The sequence below is a fragment of the Eupeodes corollae genome, chromosome 1 (genome assembly GCF_945859685.1).
Source record: "Eupeodes corollae chromosome 1, idEupCoro1.1, whole genome shotgun sequence".
NCBI classification, from domain to species: domain Eukaryota; kingdom Metazoa; phylum Arthropoda; class Insecta; order Diptera; family Syrphidae; genus Eupeodes; species Eupeodes corollae.
This window is the reverse complement of record NC_079147.1, coordinates 34,400,736-34,414,796: the sequence shown is the minus strand read 5'-3', so window position 1 is coordinate 34,414,796 and position 14,061 is coordinate 34,400,736. Positions and strand designations below refer to the sequence as shown.

Below are 14,061 nucleotides of genomic sequence, written 5' to 3'. Positions count from 1 at the left end.
CAAGGGGCTTGTTGTTTATCGAAAGTGCAATTTCAGTTACTTTAAGGCTTTTTCTCTCATTTTGCTTTAATCTACGAGTATGTATGCATGAACCTTCCAATATAACGAAAGAAATTAGTGTCATTTTCAAATTTTGGAAATTGGCTTTTTAGGAATAAAATTTCCCTTGAAATGTTTCCCATCTAAAATAGGTAAATTTCAATTGATGTCTTCCATATTGTTCACGTTAAAATTTTTAAAACAGAAAGAATTCTTTATATTTTATTTGTGAAATCTTTCATGGGAATTTTTATTCACTGAAGCTCCAAATGTCAAATTTTCCAAGGGAAATTTTATTCACGAAGAAAGCGCATTATTTCCTTTTGTTTTTTATCAACATTTCTACGGGCACAAGACTTGCCCTTTAGAACTTAAATGGGAAAAGCAAATTAGAAACTGTTTTTTTCATTATTTGAATTATTCAATTATGTGTATCGTGTTGGCTCGTAATACGGGATTGTCACCTGGGGTATTCAGTGTCGGTTGTGTTGTAGCGCGGTGATTAAACCAACCTTGTTCGGTTTCGTGGTAATCGCGTCGTCGTTGTCATCGTCGTGGTCGTCGCGTCGTTGTGGTACTGCGGTAATCAATTGATCAAGAAGAGTATTGTCGGTTAGTAGCATTTAATTTAATTGTTAATCACAGAAATAACAAATGACATTTGATACTACCACTTAATCATTCAATCAATCTGATAAACACTGTGTATTTTTGTTGTTGTTTGTATAAGACCAGTGTCTACTTGGACAATTGGACACAGATGAATAAAATTTTAAGTGTCACAAGCATGTGTCACAATTCTTGTCACCTATAAATTGTGTTATAGTTTAAAATGGGGTTTCCCATAAAAATTCCCTCCAAAAAAAAAGGTTCTGACATTTTTAGTAGTTTTTATGGATTCTCATCTTAAACTAATTATCCTCACGTTTCACTTCTTTTTTTTATTACCAACAAATTTTATGTCGGTACAAATTTTCGTGGGGATCTGTCACTCTTCCTTAACGCCGAGGGTTAATTCCGTTATTTGTTTCTCCGAATCCAATTGAGAATAAGTTTTACAACCCTTTATTGAATAATCTTCTGGCATGTTTTCAGTTAATGGGTAATCACACACAGCAAACATATATTTTTAGATCGTGGGAGGTATTCCATTCACTCAAGGGGAGAGAGTTTATTTTCTCATTTGTTAATTCGATTGTTTAAAGAACAATGATGCTACTATAAAATTAAATCAAACAGTTCTTAGAATTTTGGCTGCGATCCTATACGAAATTAAAAACTGCTACCAGATGAAAGCAGATGCAATTCTAAATTCGAAAGAACTGCACTTAAACTATTTATTTAGATAAAATGTACATAAACATTATTATTATTGTAAAATGACGTTGAAAGAATAAAGTCAGTATAGATGGCGCTCAGCTGTCAACATATTGTGGTTGTGAAGAAGCGCTGACAGCGACAACTGCTACTGCGGATGATATTGGCGTAGGTACAGATAAAAAGAGAAAATTGCATTAAATTTTGTTCAATGAATTTTTATTTTTGTTTATTATTCATTTCCTCTTCGCTTTGGTTTGGATTTCATTGATGGTTCTTTTTTCATTGCATTACATTTTTCTCTCGCTAAATATGACCTGAATAAAAAGAAAGAAGAACATCACAATAAAAAATTGCATTATTAGATAATAAAGTTATTGAAGACGATGTACGGTATACAAACCAATGACAGGTAAAAATAATCACTGATGCATTTAGCGTGCAATTCAATTATACATCGAGTTGTCGTCGTTCGTCGTCGCTGTCGCTGTCATCACCGCGCCGCTGTTCGTCAGGGGACATCATGTAAGCATTTCAAGGACAGTCACTTTGATAAGATTGTCATTGTCAGTGTGAAGTGTTACTTTTAATATAAATATTTTTTGTATTTATTTTTGTAATCGAGGAATTTGTATTATTATTTTGATGTTATTGTGAAATAATTTTGAATTGAAGTAAGTCTTGACAGGAATGTAATTGTTAATGTTTTAGAATGCAAGTCATATACCTATAGGAATGAGTATTTAATTAAAAAACAGTACTTTACTAACGAAGTTTTTATAACTAGATAAAACTCGTCCTTATTTTTTTTTTTAAGTTGTCTGCACATCTGTACAAAAAAGTGGACTTCAATACGAACCCCTTTTTAGAAAACCATTTATTTTATTTGATCTGTCAAAAACAAACAATATCATCAATCAAGACTTACAATTGTGTGTGTATCGAATTTTTTAAATGTTTTTCGTATCACCAGTGTTTCATTCCATTTTCTTTGACAAATGTAAACAAAATGCTATAATTTGTTTGCAAATGGCGGCAACTGTCAAATTTATTATTATGAACTTTATTGAACGAAATAAAGCTGTCAGAATTTTGACTTTTTGAAATAAAGTTGGAATGTTATGACATTTGCTACGAAAAAGATCAATTCTTATGGTTTTCTGGAATAACCAATGGAAAACCCTATTGCAAAATAAGAAAATTAAAATACCAGTTTTTTTTCTAGAGGGTATGGTTAAATTTTAAGGGCCGATCTTGATTTTCGATGAATCATAAATTATTTACGTTATTACTGCCATTTCTTTTTATTATGATAATATTTGTATGGATCAATTATGTGTGGAACACAAAATTAGCAAAATGGCGCGGCGGCACACCCCCACCAAGTGGTCCAAATTTTCGATGACGCTGAGGCATAATTGAGGTTCTATGCCATTAATATGTCACATAATCTTATATCTTAGCTCTTAAATTGTTGCTGGCTTATTGACGTACACCTTTTCTTTCAAATAACCTCAAAGAAAGAAGTTCAACGGTGTTAAATCACATGATCTTGGCGACAAATTTCGTCACCGCGTGAGATAACACGGCTGTCAACTGTTACCGTCGTGTTTAAGCCACATATCGTTCACATCTATCCCTTACAATTCGGGTCATAAAAAGTTCGTTATCATCTCACGACAGCAAACACCATTCACAGTAACTGCCTGACAGGCGTTAATTTGGGAAAAAATATGCAACGATTATGCCGCCAGCCCATAAAACGCACCAAACAGTCAGTCAAGACTGTATTATCATTCGCCCAAATTTGGCACTTGACGTATCCACTGAGGTGAAAATATAGCGCATCACTGAAGATGATTTTCTACTAGAATTGATCATCCACTGTTGTCATTGATTGACTACAGAGAGACGCTTAAAATGGTCAAGAGGTGTAAATGCAAGTTCATCAATGACGAGCATAAGTGACAAATCGAGTTAGTCTTAAATTGAGAAATGTCAAATAAAATGCAGCAAACAACTTGACGTTTAGGTGTGGTTCACATTCAACATCAGTCCTTAACATTTCAATATCCTTTACAAACGTAAATAAAATGTCATAATTTTAGCAAATGGCGACAACTGTCAGATGTTTGTTGTGTTTATGACATAAACATGTGCAAAATGCAAAGAAAATTACTATAGCCCCTTTGAGAATGCATAATCTATAGGAAAGATAACAAAATAAAAAGATATTCCTGTCAAGTTTCGAAGCAAATCATCACATTTTTTTCTGGTATTAGACTTCAAAATGTGCATGTTGAAAGCTTTGTTCGATTTCATTAGTTGCGCAATTCTATTCTGCACATTCTGTATTAATGTTAGCTGTCAAATCTTTATTCAAGCTGATTTTAACTTTTTTGACAATTGATTGACATTTTCCATTACACACACTGTTTTAGGCTTATTCCTTTCTTGTGTTCATTTTAGGTCAAAAGAACTTAAAAATAAATGTACATTTTAATGTTATTTTAAGTTCCTATCTTTGAACTTTGCCCGATTAAAAAAAATATTTCCAGAAATACGTCAACTATTTCCAAGTTCCAGTGGGATTAATAAAATGCCTCTTTAAAAGGTGATTGACACTTAAAACAATCAATAAAATTCTTAACATATTCATAAGTCATCGTCATTAACATCATCATCACGACACGATCTACTTTATTTACTCTGTCAACATCACTTTGTTGACATTTGTCACCAAATGTGCTGATGTACATAATACAACCAAATTACCAACCTGTCTAAAATAATGTGTGATCAAATGCATCGTATAGATTCCTATTTCAGGAATAGAAACTCCAAAACTAAAAAAAAAAAAAAACAAATTACATAATGAACTACTTTCTATTTGAGTTGAAATTTATATAAATGGAAATATTATTTTTCAAATGATATCCATGATCGTTGTCGTCGTCATCGGTCGTTGTTGATGATATCAATCAATCATGATCGATCGGTTCATTGATTACTTTTTAGATCTGTTTCTGTATCTTTTATATAAGCATTCCACACCACCCGACATTACATCTCGGAATTATTCAGCTGGACCTGCGTTGGCAAGTTATTTTATACGGGTTTGCAATAAAAAGCTAAATGAAGGCTCGTATTGAGTTGCATTTTACAAGCTATGAAATTGATAGAGAGAAACCAATTCTTCCTAATATCAACTTTCACTTAAAACTCACAAGTTTGCGAAGTGAGTGCTGGACAACAACAGCATCAGGGTGTAAACTATTAAACCTTTGCTCGCAGGAGTGGACTTAGCAGCAAACAGAAGCCCTATGAAAAGATTTGAAGTCTTACATTTTAAATCCTACTTAAGATTAACCTATGATAAACTGTTATTCTAAGAAAACTTACCTTTGAATTTTTAACAACTGTCAAATTTGGCAGCTTTCAAATTTGTAGCTTACAAAGTGATGAAACCGGACAAAAATAATAATACCTCCGCAGCCAAACAAATAAATTTGGAATGTTATTCCATTTGCCATAAAAAAGATCAACTTATGTATGGTTATTTAAAATTACCAATGGAAACCTCTATTGCAAAATGAAAAATTGATCTTTTTGGAAAATCCGCCACTGCATGATTTAGCACCATGTTTAATGATGCTGCCGCACACGGATACGCAATGTTGCGAATTTGTTCCTTCCAATAGTTTGACAACTAAAAAACTACACTACACCACGCCACGCACCGTCCCGCCAATTCTGGTTCAACAAGTGTGGCAATTGGCAACACAACAAGTAGTTGCTTGCTGCACGTACCTCTATACGTACTATTTTATTTGTGCGTGAAACCAGTAAAACAAAGTGGCGATGACCAAAACCGCAAAACTTGTATTTTTCCGATTATTTTTTATTTGCTTTTCAAGTTGCAAGTTGTTGAAAATTTGCCAATATGTTTGTGACATGAGTCTGAGGTAAGGTAGTTTCGCATAAATTCCAATAGAGAAACAAACATAATTTTCCCATGATCATTAAAATACCATTATCCGAAATAACGTATCTATACGCCCCGACGAATGTTGAGCTGAAGTTGTGTAGCTCTATAGGTCTATAGCTGGCGTAAAATAAGGTGATTCGATAAATATTAGTTTTCGATTAGCGAGGAGTGGTTTTGCCCATAAAGACTTTTGCAGATTGTGTTTTGATTTCGATTTCTAGATTATATTTAATGGGCGGCGGGGCGGTGTGTAGATGAACTAAAGAAGCACTTTATGCGTCTACAAACGAGTTGAGTTCATTTTTCATTCCCAATGATGCCGCACTAAAATCAATTTGTCTAAAACCAAATTATCCAACATAAAGATAAAATATAATAAAGAATGGTTTGGGACTTAAGATTAGTTTACCTTAGCATCTGGATGAAAGGAAAGAAAATAAATATCGAAAACAGCTTTAGCAAGAAAATGGTCTTAAGTGAGAATTTCCATAAGAAGCAAAATATATCAAAAGTGTGCTATCTTTAGGTGAATAAATTAGTGTTAGGAAGAAAATGAAATATAGTATTCCATGCGACTCACACTTTGTTGCCATTTTATGGGCATCAAAATGTCTGTAAGGAAAACTTAGGTGATTTAAATTAAATTTGAAGGAAAACATAAATTATAAAACCACGTTGACAGGTGTTGCGGTTGTATAGTAGATATAAAATATTCAGACAACTAACTCACGTCATAAATTATAATTTTTTTTTTTTAATTATTTTTACAGAACGCTCAAAATGTGCATTTGAACAGAATATAACTTGAGTTTAAAAAGATTTACCGTATACGGCGTTAGATGTGGGAAACGCTTTGCGTTTTCTATAAATATTTTAAAATAAAGGTCTACGTGCGTAGCGTAGTGAGAATAAAATGTCACTGAATTTTAATAGTTTAGGTTTTTAGTCGAGTCTCTTTTGTTACAACAAAGTGGGGTGAATATGATTTTTTGGTTAGTTTTCAAGTTAACGTTAGAAACAATCTTGAAAATCTGCTAAAAATATTTTTAAGAACGAAACTTTTCCTATCAGTCTAACAAAGGGTTCTCCCTATGAAAGCTGACAGCTTTGAACTATGAACGCACCCTTAAACCGGGCACCATCTCTCAACAATCTGTCACACGAAAAACTTTTCTCTCGAACCGACCCAAGGTGCTTTTATCCGCTTTTGTCATAGTCTATGCTTCTGCACCGTATAGCAGGACGGGGTTGATAAGGGTCTTATATAGCGACACTTTGGTCCCTCGAGGGAGACTTTACCAATCAATTGCTTTCTTAGACCAAATAAACAGCGGTTAGCAAGAGTTATTTTTGGGTTGATCTCAGCGCTGGTGTTGTTTTCTGCAGACGAAATTCTTAACTACCTCAAAGTTACGTCTGTTGATGATAACGTTTTGCCCGAGACGTCGGTGTTATCTGTCCTTTGTTGACGACAGCATGCACTTTGTTTTGCCCTCATTAACAGTTAAACCCATTTTTGGGCCTCTGCCTCAATACTCACAAAAGCCCCTTTGACATCACGCTGAGTTCATCTGATAATGTCAATGTCATCAGCATATGCTAGTAATTGGACAGACTTTTCAGAGAGTGCCCCTAGTGTTGACGTGTGAGCTCTGCACAATTCTTACAAGCACGATGTTCAAAAAATCGCATGACAGCGCATCACCTTGTCTAAAACCTTTTTTGTCATCGAAAGGTTCTGTTAAGTTGTTCCCAACCTTTATGGAGCAGCGTGAATTATCCATGGTCATCCTGCACAAACTGACGAGTTTGGCAGGGAAGCCAAAACTAGACATGGCGCTATACAGCTCGTCCCTGTAGATGCTGTCATATGCATCATAAGATGGTGGGTGTCAATTTGGTGTTTTTGGGTTTTTTCTAGGACTTTCCTGGTCTAAAACCACACTTAAGACGTTCACATTTTACGGCAGAGAAGATTTTGTAGGCGATGTTAAGTAGACTGAGTCCTCTATAGTTGGTGCAGTTTAGAGGGTATCCTTTTTTTCAGGTTACATTCAATAAGCATGCTTTCTTCCATCCATATCTTACAAAAAATTTGGTTCATGCTCCTAACCAACTTATCTCCAGCAGGTTTAAAGAGCTCGGCATTCGAGCTATCCGCTCCAGCGGCTTTATTAGACTTCGGCTTAGATATGGCAATCTTTATTTTGTCTAAATCGGGAGGACGAGTGTGTTGGCTTTCGTCGTCTATGTTAAATGGATCATGCTGCCTGACAGCGGAATTCGGTTCGTCGCCGCCGTTTAACGGTCTGCAGAAGTGGTCCTTCCATATCCTCAGGATTGACTGCGGTTTCACTATGATGTTTCCACTTTCGTCTTTGCAGCCTTTGGTTTTAGGTTTCTGTACCTGTGAATTTCGTTTCACCTGTTTATAAAATTTCCGAACTTCATTCCTGCTTTTAAGCCTCTCAACATCTTCGACCGCACGCTTCTCATGCCCTCTCTTTTTCCTTCTGAGAAGTCGGCGCTCCTCTTGCCTCTTCTGCTCATAGAACTCATGAGCAGCTCTTGTCCTTTTATGCAATGCCACTTTGCGTGCCTGTTGTTTGGCTGCATTTGCCTGCCGACATTCCTCATAAAAACAAGGGGTTCCTTGTTGGTGGCTGTTTGAAACCCAGCACATCAGAGGCGGCTTCTTTGATTGCATCTTGGCAATGTAGCCACTAGTTTTCAATACATTGTGTTGGCGGCAGAGAACTTCGAGAGAGGTTACTTTTAACTCGAGCGGAAAAGGATTTGGCGATCTCTGGCGATTGTAGCCGTTTGACGTGGTTCCTTCTCCAAGCACCTCCCTGTTTTGCCTTGGGTCTGGAAACCTGAAGTACTACCTTGGCTACAACGAGTTCGGAAAGTTCGGACATCCATGATGCTATAAGCGTGTCTGGCGTCGATCGCAATATGGTCAATCTGGTTGACGGTAGTTTGATCTGGAGAACTCCAAGTTCCTTTTTGGATGTTGAGGTGTGGAAAACGCGTACTGGCTACCATGGCGTTTCGCACCGCGGCGAAATCTATGTGCCTTAATCCTGAATGTGGGGGCGTGCGCGCATATCAAGCTAATGTTGCCGAATTTATCCTTGATGGGTATGGTCATGAGGCGCTCATTGATGATCCTATAGCTCAAGACTTCTTGCCTAAGTCTGGCTCCAATGACAAAGCCGCGTCCAAATAAGCGCTGTTGGTTTTCGTAGTAGCAGTCACCATAGGAAATATCGAAGTTTTTTATCCGCTTATTGCCCAGCCCATCCCATCCTCGTATTTCCTCGATGGCATTGATGTCTGCTTAATAGCAGTCAAGGGCCTCCGCTAATTCTTCGGCCGCAAGTGGTCTGTTAAAGAACCTAACATTCCACGTGCATATCCGAAGTTCGTTGTCCTTAATTCGTTTGGTTAGGTTGTCAATAGTAAATCCGTCTGTATCCGAGGCTTGTTGGTGCTTCGCAACTACGATGTTTTTACTTGGCCAGGAAGTCGCCCCGACGGCACAAGCCCCAAACTGGAGGGCCAGATCCTTAGTATAACTCCAAGGACGGGGGCCGGATAAACCGCTCCTTACAGGCCTGGGCTCCGAATATGTCGAAGAAGCCCTGTAAGGTGTTCACTAAGTAGTTCAACTTTACTGGAACTGTAGACGCCACCGTTGATTCCATCTCGAGAATTCGTCCCCTGCCGTCTGGATAAGGAGAGATGCCTTAGTGGAAACAGCTCTCCCCCTCTCTCGTTTGCTGCGCCCAACAGCTTTTCACTAGGGTTAGAACCCAATCTCCAGTTGAGGTACTAGGCACCCGATGTTCACCACGAGGAGGTGAGAGAAGAAGTTGATAGACAGATGTGGGTTTTGAGAAAACCTGTGGACGCTTGTGTCCTCTTGAATGCACATTTCTACTATTTGAAGTACAGTTCCAAATTTGAAAATTTGTCAAAGTTTGGGGTCAATGAATGCAGTTGACTGGAAAATGAATGCTCTCATGTTGTTTCAACCTATCATCTTCAGTGATGAAGGTTTTGTTTTTGACACACAAAAAATGTGTCAAAATGTATGAAAATGTTACTGTTAAGGTTTGAAATTGTATGTCATGTCAGCCACGAAAACTGCCATTTTTTTCCAACAAATAATTTGACCAGCTCAATTGATTGGAACCATTTGAGACTTCGGGTATTAATTTGTAGTGTTTCTTTGAACTAACCTAAAGCTCCCAAGAAAGTTGAATTAACCTAAAGTCCACGAAAAAATATGTTGAAACTATAATTGATTGTAAAGACTTAAAATGAATTCATGAAATCTTAAATCAATGATTGAATTCATAAAAGATTGTATTCACAAAAGATTTCATTCTTTTACAAAGTCAGTATGTTAATCGAGAAATGCTAATAAATGTTGATTGGCTGCCTTTATAACTCAAGATATTTCCTATAAGACTGCGTTTAATCGTAAGTCTACACCAGCGAGGAATTAAGGGGCAATATTCTATTTAAGATAGTGGTTTTGTCAAAATCGGTACCATTCATTTTACCAAATAAAAACAAAAGTGAGTTTATTTAGTTTAGTATTAAATTTTAAATCAATTTTCTTTGTTTATGTTGTTTTAGTTCGACTCTGTTCTCCTTAGGGAAAATCTGTCAATTTCTGAGGTTTATCATCTAAATTACTTCAAAGCAATTTATAAAATGTCTCTTAACTTTTTAGAGCATGCCTTGTAAAAATCTCCCACTGTTAAATTATTTATTTGCAGCGACTTCTTCCTGACTTTTTTTTAACATATAATTCTGCTCACTTTGAAACAACTATTTTCATGTTTACTATAAAATTCAAACAACCTACCATAACAGCATTTTCAATAAATCAATCAATATTTGTCGAAAAGAAAAAAAAACTGCTATTTGACACTTGCCAAGCTGAGCTGTATATAACTTTCAATATAAAAATAATTTCCTGCACCTATGAACACCGCCATTTATAATCATATTATGTCATCTCTCATATTATTTCTGTCACCTATAAAAATAAAAGAAAAAATTCGCATCATAAGTCGCCAACATATTAAATGTCAATCAATAAATTGATTAATTGCAAATAAAATAAGTTTTATTTTTTGAAATTCAAGAAGATTATATCCATCGTCATATTAAATAATAATTCCATAGAAATGAATTAGCAAATTTAGTATGATTCTTTTTTTTTTCCAGTCGATTCATTTGATGCATAGGATATGTACATGTGTAAAGGCAACAAAAATAAAGCCATATTAAGTTGAATTAATCCGATGCCCTGGAACGTTAAGCTGCTGTGGTCCAATGATTCTTTAACAATTTAACCCATGCACACAGTAATCACTCAACTTGATGATATAATTTTTATTTGTTTTGTTTAGTTTGTTTTTTCTTTAATAATACATACATATAATCCAACCCCATGTTTTGCAGAATTTCTATTTTTATCTGACATTTGCCATAAGTAAGTGAGGCTATAGGGTAGGTGTAGGTGACCGTATTCGATTAAGGAAATTCAAGAACTTTTAAACAATAGGTAGGTTCATTTGCTAAAATAGATGATAATTAATAAACTTCAACTAAGTAATATACTTCATCATGATTAACGATTAAAAATGTATTTATTAAAACTCGTAACAATTTTCTAACTTAGACATATTCATAAACTGACCTATTGAATAAAAAACCACTGCACACAAATGTATGGTGGATTGATAATGTAGTTTCGTAATCGATCGATAATATAGTGCGTCTGTCCATTTGACAATTTTCAGTGCTGGTTAAATTTGACTTTTGTTGGATTTAAGGACTGTTCACATGAGAGCGATAAACAAATAAAAGAAAAATCGTCCACCATGACATTTCTTTTACATGGATTTTATTTTTCATTATGGATAAACCTCAAAGACTAGAATGCAATGTTTAGGTTCAGACGCTCGAATATTTTATTTTATAAAGTGTGGAAAGTATGTGGAATGCGAATTGAGTTTGACAGCTCGCTACAATCAGATTGCAATTTGCGACTAACAATTTGTTCTCTTGAATTTCTCTTCTTTTGGTAATGAAGACGCTAATTTTACTACTTTCAGATAAACTAAAGTTATATTTGTACCTTTTTATTTACAATTTTCCCAGAAATTAGGTTTATAAGTTTTTTAAATCAAATTTTTGCATTCGTTCTCATTTGAATAGTCCTTTAGAGTAGCCGGTCTTTTTTTTCCTTGTTGTAGAAAACCCATTGGATTGGAAGAAAACTTACAATGTACGAGTAGGTATGTGCTCTTGATGGTCAGTTTACATGGTGCCTTCGATGTGGATAACTTAACAATGGCCTTCAAGTGTTCTTGTACAATGTCCATTTTTATATGTCCAATTGAAACTACCGACGCGACGTTTCATTTGGCAGCTCTGTCATAATTGTTGTCTTCAGTTTTTGAAGGAAATGACAAAAAAAGACAAAATGGTTGTTAATAGATATAATCTTTTTTCAAAGTAGGCTATGTCAAAAAGTGTTCAAAACTCTTGGGTTGTTAGAATACAAAATATAAATTCGCCTGGTCACCCTAATCCCAACAAGCCTTTTTAGAAAAACAGTAGCCTCATGCAATCCCACTTGATTTGCCATGGTCGACGACGAGCGACGTCAGTGGAGGCAATCTTTTAGCACTCCAGTGGCGAATTTTTGAAGCATTCGTATAAATATAAAATCTTCAAAAACTAACTTTGGTCACGTTAGATGTCAGATGTGTACAAAGCTACACGAAACAGCCGCTATGTGGCATCCGTGTGTGTGGTGTATTGTATATTGTGTGGGATTGGGGCTACAAAACAAATTGTCTTGTCTTCTCTTTGAGTACCATGTCATTTAGCATTCTTAGTGTGTACTGTATCATTTTCTTTTTTATTTAATTTTGCTCACAGAGGGGGTTGACTATGGAAACGGATAAAAGCGAACATAAAAAAAACAGAGGAAAAGATGCTGACTTGACAGCACCCGCTTTTGATGCCCCATCATCATAATATAGTCGTCGTCGTTTTCGTTTTCGTTGTTGTTGTCGGACTTTTCTAGCATTTTGTATAAGAAGGCTGTTCTACTCTCCTCGTTTCAGCTATTCAGCGTTTATAATATAATTGGCAATGGTTCAAAAATTGTGTTTCATACGCTGTACGCAATCTGTAAATTTTTGTAGAACACAAAAAACATACGATTTTTCTGTTAGTTTTGTATGTCAGAGTTTACCTGAAGGAATTTGTATGGATTTTGTGTATTATGTTTGACATAAACAGATGATTTGTACTTTACTTTTGGTTAACGTCACTCTTGGGGGTTGTGTTTGAAGTTGCAATCATATAGAGCTTTTAGTCGATTTGGTTTGGCATGTTGTTTCTGATGAATTCTTTGGAATACTTTTTCTATATGTACAGACGCCATAACACTTAGAGAGATTAAATTCTTTAATTATTTACGCGTCATGAGAGATAAAGAGTGATAAATGCGAGAGCAACAGAGAAAGAGAGAGAGTGCAATTTTGTCTTCGTTAAAAACAAAAGATAAATCGTCTTCTCTGAATATGTGACTTTTTTGACATAGGGTGATCTGATATTTCCGCCATTTAGAAAATTATTCTTTCCACCAAATGAGAGTAAATGAATGCCAAATTTATATTCTTTTCTGAAATATGGTTAAACAATGAAAACACTGCTGTATTTTTCTGGCCTAAAACTAACAGCTGTCAAATAGTTAGTAGTTTTCACTTTGTATAGAGCTTCCTAAATAATTCTTATCTGGTGAACATTTTAGGACAACAAATGTTTTAACAACAATTGTTAAAAAATTAAAACACTGCTTTATTTTTCTGACCAAAAACTGACAGCTGTCAAATTGTGCTTGTTTTTTAAATGGCTACCAAAGTAACAACACTTTTCTACTGAAAAGGCGGCAAATTCTTATCTGGTGAACATTTTAGGACCTTGATTACACGGGATGGTTTTTCGTCTTTTTGACAGGTACCTACCCTCGTGATTACACCTTTCCTTTTTTCGTTCCTTTCGTTATTCCTCTTTTTGACGTTTCTGAAAAAAATGTGGGGGAAGAATTTAATTTTGTTTGGTTGTCCGGGCAGTAATAATCAGAAAGTACCTTTAAATTATAATTGGATTTCTGTGGCAATAATTTAGTGAAAAATAAATCAAATTTATGGAAGATAATACTAATAAAATTATTTCTTGCTTATTAGCTAGCTCAGCAGCTGCTATGTGTTTACTAGCAACTGAACTTATAGATGTAAATTATGCATTTTTTTTTTATTGGTTGTCAAAGCATAAACGTCAAAGTTCAACCAAAAAAAGTCCATACAAATCCATACAGGCCTCTTTTCACGACTTTTTTCCCCCTACGTTTCTTCACCCCTCACCCGATCTGTCAAATAGACGAAAGAGAAAACAACCGAAAAAACATCTCGTGTAATCGGGCACTAGGACAGCAAAATCTGACAAATCTATTGTCACAAGGTGTTTTGATGCAGACAAATTTTTAAGATTAAATCACCCGTCTGCCGTCTTCATTTTTATTAACTGGATGTGTCATTTTTTAACAAATATATTTTTAGTTCGAACTTTTTATTAAATCTTTTGAGAGATTAGTTGGAGCTTAACAATAGTTTTTG

At 35.3% G+C, this 14,061-nt stretch overlaps 1 protein-coding gene and 1 long non-coding RNA gene across 4 annotated transcripts in view; one reads left to right on the top strand and one right to left on the bottom strand.

Annotated features, from left to right (window-relative positions):
* Nucleotides 1-502: 502 nt before the first annotated feature.
* LOC129954080 (M-phase inducer phosphatase) overlaps nt 503-14,061 on the top strand; it is an 80,179-nt gene continuing 66,620 nt past the window's right edge. The window contains exon 1 of one of the 3 annotated variants that reach the window (XM_056067744.1): nt 503-651. The gene's annotated coding sequence lies outside the window, so the exon portion shown is untranslated. The remainder of the gene's footprint in view (nt 652-14,061) is intronic. The other 2 variants (XM_056067749.1, XM_056067743.1) reach the window with 2 other exon arrangements.
* On the bottom strand, nt 1,363-1,896 carry LOC129954084 (uncharacterized). Its single transcript, XR_008782636.1, has 2 exons — nt 1,760-1,896; nt 1,363-1,673 (listed from the first exon to the last, which is right to left on the bottom strand). It is a non-coding gene; the product is annotated as an uncharacterized LOC129954084 (long non-coding RNA).